Below are 6,411 nucleotides of genomic sequence, written 5' to 3' on the forward strand. Positions count from 1 at the left end.
TTTGCCATCACCCAAGAAGAGTAAGAAATAACTGAGGCCCAGATGAGTTATAGCTCATTTGTTCATCCACTACCTACTTTATTTTCCACTGGATATTTGGAACCTGATAAAAATACATCCCATTAGGGCTTCCCTGTTGGCGCAGTGGTTGAGAGTTCACCTGCCGATGCAGGGGACACGGGTTCGTGCCCCGGTCCGGGAAGATCCCACATGCCGTGGAGCGGCTAGGCCCGTGAGCCATGGCCACTGAGCCTGCGCGTCCGGAGCCTGTGCTCCGCAACGGGAAAGGCCACAACAGTGAGAGGCCCGCGTAAAAAAAAAAAAAAAAAAAAAGATTAACACCAAAGAAGATTGGGAAGTAGGTATGAAATTCACATCTGTGCATAGCTGTGAATTTGTCTCTGATCTTCCCACAGCCATAGCAAAAAGGAAATTGGGTTAGTTATGTCGATGAAAATAATCATTAAACAATCTAAATATAATAGGAATAGAAAAGAGTTTTATTTGAGCCAAATTGAGGACTCTAGCCTGGAAGGCAGTCTCTCAGATAACTCTGAGGAAGTGCTCTGGAGAAGCTTGGTTTTACATCTTGTCAGAAGAAAGAACATCGAACAAGTCAGGGATACTTCCTTCAAAGTTAAAAAAAAAGAAACAGATCAGCACATACAAAGCGAGTCAGTACGGCCTTGACACCTGGGAAGGGCGTCTTAAACATTGGAATACAACCATTGGCAACCCAGGAAGGGAGGCATTTAATCTTTATCTTTAACATGAACATTTTTTACTGCTGGTCAATGCACCCTTTTCCTTAATAATTAAAGCAGATGCACAATGTAAGTTTGATAGGCCACAGGCAGTTTTAGTTAGCATAAAATTCAAGTTAACTTATGTATATGCCAGAATGACTTCCTTATACCTCAATATGTGAAAATTTCTTCTTCTTTTTTAACATCTTTTTTTTTTTTTTTTTTGCGGTATGTGGGCCTCTCACTGTTGTGGCCTCTCCCGTTGCGGAGCACAGGCTCCGGACATGCAGGCTCAACGGCCATGGCTCATGGGCCAAGCCGCTCCGCGGCATGTGGGATCCTCCCAGACCGGGGCACGAACCCGTGTCCCCTGCATCGGCAGGCGGACTCTCAACCACTGCGCCACCAGGGAAGCCCCCTAACATCTTTATTGGAGTATAATTGCTTTACAATGTTGTGTTAGTTTCTGCTGTATAACAGTGCATCAGCTATATGTATACATATATCCCCACATCCCCTCCATCTTGCATCTCCCTCCCACGCTCCCTATCCCACCCCTCTAGGTGGTCACAAAGCACCGAGCTGATCTCCCTGTGCTATACAGCTGCTTCCCACTAGCTATCTATTTTACATTTGGTAGTGTATATATGTCAATGCTACTCTTTCACTCTGTCCCAGCTTACGCTTCCCCCTCCCCATGTCCTCAAGTCCATTCTCTCCCTCTGCGTCTTTATTCCTGTCCTGCCCCTAGGTTCAACAGAACCATTTTATTTTTTTAGATTCCATATATATGTGTTAGCATACGGTATTTGTTTTTCTCTTTCTGACTTAAAACCATAATTCAAAAAGAGACATATACCATAATGTTCATTGCAGCATTATTTACAATAGCCAGGACATGGAAGCAAACTAAGTGTCCATCAACAGATGAATGGATAAAGAAGATGTGACACATATATACAATGCAATATTACTCGGCCATAAAAAGAAACAAAATTGAGTTATTTGTAGTGAGGTGGATAGACCTAGAGTCTGTCATACAGAGTGAAGTAAGTCAGAATGTGAAAATTTCTTTCATCAGTTATGTGATTTGTATTGTTTATGAGGGAAAAGCATACCAGTTCATCAGCAGAAGGAAATATTTCATGGCACTCAGCAGGAAACTATAAAATTAGAACTCTCCTTCACTTCCTGCACTAAAATGAATTCCAGATGGATTAAAGATTTACATGTAAAAATAAAACTATGAGCGTGCTAGAAGGAAACAAATGGAAGAATCTTTTATTATTCTCTCAGAGTGAAGTCCTTTCTAATCATGACATAAAATTCTCAAGTCATGAGAGAATATACTGATACATTGTGTACATAAAATTAATGTATGCATGGTTAACTTAAAAAGCCTTAAAGCCAAATGACAAATGTGAAGAAAAATTTGCAAGAGATACAATCAATGGCTAGTTTACTTAATATATAAAGAGCTCTTACAAATCAATATAAAAGGCCAATAATTTAAAAGGAACTAGACAGAGACAATTCATAGATATACAAATCACTTTTATTTACTTATTTATAATATTATTTATTTATTTATTTGGCTGTGCCGGGTCTTAGTTGCGGCACATGAGATCTTCAATCTTTGTTGCAGCATGTGGGACCTTTAGTTGCAGCATGCAGGATCTTTAGTTGTGGCATACAAACTCTTAGTTGTGGCATGCATTTGGGATCTAGTTCCCTGACTAGGGATTGAACCTGGGCCCCCTGCAATTGGGAGCACGGAGCCTTAGCCACTAGACCACCAGGGAAGTCCCACAAATCACTTTTAAATACATGAAAATGTGTTCATCCTAAATCATAATAGAGAAATGCAAGATAAAGTTATGAAATGCTGTTTTTCATCTATCAGGTTGGAAAAGACCAGAAAGATTTGTAATACAGTTGACCCTTGAACAACAGGATTAGGGTTTGATCTGCATGGGTCCAATAAATATACTGGAAAATTTTTTGGAGATTTGTGACAATTTGAAAAAACTTGCAGATGAAACATGTAGCCTAGAAATATTGCAAAAATTAAGAAAAAGGTATATCATGAATGTGTAAAATATATGTAGATACTAGTCTATCCCTACAGAGGCATGATGAGTGATATAAATATAAAATTAATGGTTTTAGTTTTCTTACTGTTTTATAACTTTGCTTTCAAAGAATAACATTACCATACAATATTCCTCTCTCCTCTCTCTCTCTCTCTCTCTCTCTCTCTCTCAGTTGGAGAAACTGAGTATCAGCCTATAATCACAGGTAACTGTTGGTTGTTTAACAGTAACCTTGTTTCTAAATTGGGAGATTGGGATTGACATATACACACTACTATATATAAAATAGATAAATAATAAGAACCTACTGTATAGCACAGGGAACTCTACTCAATACTCTGTAATGGCCTATATGGGAATAGAATCTAAAAAAGAGTGGGTATATGTATATGTATAACTGATTCACTTTGCTGTACAGCAGAAACTAACACAACATTGTAAATCAACTATACTCCAATAAAAATTAATTTAAAATTTTTTCAAAAAGTAACAGTGTTTCTAATATTGTATTATGAATATGACAAATACTGTATGCCATAAAAATTTTATAATTATTCATTTATTAGTGTATAGGCTAGGCTACTGTGAAACAATTGTATCAATTATACTAGCCTATCATAAAGCAATCATACTGTGCTTCTTCGCTATCAAGCATGAAACATTATAACTATAAATAAATATGAATATCTTTTTCACATTATCTTTTCATTTTTGATGTCTAGAGTTAGTAATACAGATAACATCTACAGTGTTCTGTTTTTAATGTTTCTTTATTTATTTGGCTGCACCAGGTCTTAGTTGTGGAGTGCAGGATCTTTAGTTGCAGCACGTGGGATCTAGTTCCCTGACTAGGGATCGAACCCAGGCCCCCTGCATTGGGAGCGTGCAGTCTTAGTCACTGGACCACCAGGGAAGTCCCTACAGTGCTTTGTATCATATAAGGCAATATTGATGTAGGTACTGACAGACGATTCATCTTGTAAACAGATGACTTAAACTTATCAATAAATACAGTACAGTACTATAAATGTATTTTCTCTTTCTTATGATTTTATTAATATCATTTTCTTTTCTCTAGCTTACTTTATTGTAACGATACAGTATATAATACATATAACATACAAAATATGTGTTTATCAACTGTTTACCTTATCAGTAAGGCTTCTGGTCAACAGTAGGCTATTAGTAGGTAAGTTTTAGGGAAGTCAAAAGTTATACGTGGATTCTTATGGGGAGCACCCCAACCCCTATGTTCTTCAAGAGTCAGCTATATACTGTTGGTGTCACAGCTTTAGTTCTCTGGGAAGCAGATACTGAGATAGAATAAGTAGTGCAGGTTTATTGGGCAGTAACATCTGTGAAAGAAAAAGGTGGGAAGGAGGATTGGGCAGGACTGGAAGCTGTCAGACCATGATGCCAGCCTGACAAAGTTGCAGCTAGCTGAACGAGGAGCTCCAGAGCAAAGATTACCTGTTAGAGGAGTCCTGCCTCACACTTTGAACCACCTCATTGCTCAGTAATTGGCTGGGGACAGTGGGACCTTGGCGCTAAAGCTGAGGTGAACCGCAGCAGAGCTAACAACTGGAGACTCTCAAGTAACCATACCTCTCGAAGCTGGGCAATGAGTCCTTTCTTGAAGAGGAGTCTGACAGGCTCATCTCCACGTTGGCCGCAGTTGACAGCTATGTGGGAAAGCAAATATTGTTACATGCTGTTTGGGGAGTAAAGAGAGGAATATATATATATTTGAATTTTTAAAATTTTGTTTATTGTAAAATATACCTAAGATAAAATTTACCATTTTAACTATTTTTAAGTGTACTTCAGTAGCATTAAGTACATTCACACTGTTCTGCAACCATCACCACCATCCATTTCCAGAACTTTTTCATCTAGAATATCTTTAACTAGTTTAAAATACACCTAACTCTTTGATCCAGAAATTCCACTTCTAGGAATTTATCCCACAGGTATATTAGCACCATTATGTACTGAAGTACAACCAGAACATGCATGGCAGCATCGTGTGTATTAGCAAAATATTAGAAACAACCTGAATGTCCATCAATGGTGGACGGGTCTAATTAAGGTACATCTGTACAAGAGAACATGAACTATTCACCAGAAAGTTATAATCCAGGACCTGTATGTACCCAACAACATGGCCTCAAAATAATAAAGTTTACAAATAAAATTCTAAAACTTCTTTTACGATTTCTTGTAAGCCAGACAGACCACCCAGCAAAGAATTCTCTTAGTCTTTGTTTCTCTAGAAATGTATTTTGTCTTCATTAAATTTTTGAAATTTTAAAATAATTGTAGTTTCACTAGAATTTGCAGAAATAGCACAGAGAGGTCCTGTGCATGTTCATCCAGTTTCCTGCAATGGTTAAATCTTACATAACTATAGTACAATATTGAACAAAGGAAACTGACATCAGTACGATGTGTGTATATAGATAGTTCTATGCTGTTTTATTACATGTGCAGATTCAATAACCTCTACCACAATCAGGATACAAAAATATTCTCGCACTGAAATTATCTGCCTCATGCTACACTTTCATAGTCACACACACCCCTCCCTAATATCTCTTAACTCCTGGCAACCACTAATCTGTTTTCCATTTCTATAATTTTGTCATTTCAAGAATGTTTTATAAATGGAATTATACAGTATGTGTCCTTTTGAGATTTATTTTTTTTCTCTCAGCATAATGCCCTGGAGATCCATCCAAGTTGTTGCAGGTATCAATAGCTCCTTCTTTTTTTTTTTTTTTTTTTTTTTGCGGTACGCGGGCCTCTCACTGTTGTGGCCTCTCCCGTTGCGGAGCACAGGCTCTGGATGCGCAGGCTCAGCGGCCATGGCTCACGGGCCCAGCCGCTCCGCGGCATATGGGATCCTCCCAGACCGGGGCACGAACCCGTATCCCCTGCATCAGCAGGCGGACTCTCAACCACTGCGCCACCAGGGAGGCCCAATAGCTCCTTCTTTTTGTTGCCGAATAGTATTCCATGGTATGGATGTATTACAGGGTGTTTAACCATTCACCTATTGAGGGACATTTAGGTTGTTTCCAATTTTTGTTTTTGTTCTTTTAAATTAATTTTTATTGGAGTATCGTTGCTTTACAATGTTGTGTTAGCTTCTACTGAACAGCCATACATATACATATACATATATCCCCTCCCTTTTGGACTTCCCTCCTATTTAGGACACTACAGTGCATTAAGTAGAGTTTCCTGTGCTATACAATATGTTCCCCTCAGTTGTCTATTTTATACATATTATCAATAGTGTATATGTGTCAATCCCAGTCTCCCAATTCCTCCCATCCCATCCCTTTCCCCCTTGGTATCCATATATTTGTTCTTTACATCTGTGTCCAATTTTTGGCTATTACCAATAAGATTGCTATGAACAATTGTGTACAGATTTTTGTGTGGATTTAAGTTTTTATGTCTCTAGGTTAAATGTCCAGGGATGCTATTGTTGGGTTGCATGGTAGTGATGTTCAATTTCTTTAAGAAACGGCCAAACTATTTTCCAGAGTGGCTGTAACATTTTATAG

This window comes from Hyperoodon ampullatus (genome assembly GCF_949752795.1).
Source record: "Hyperoodon ampullatus genome assembly, chromosome: X".
NCBI classification, from domain to species: domain Eukaryota; kingdom Metazoa; phylum Chordata; class Mammalia; order Artiodactyla; family Ziphiidae; genus Hyperoodon; species Hyperoodon ampullatus.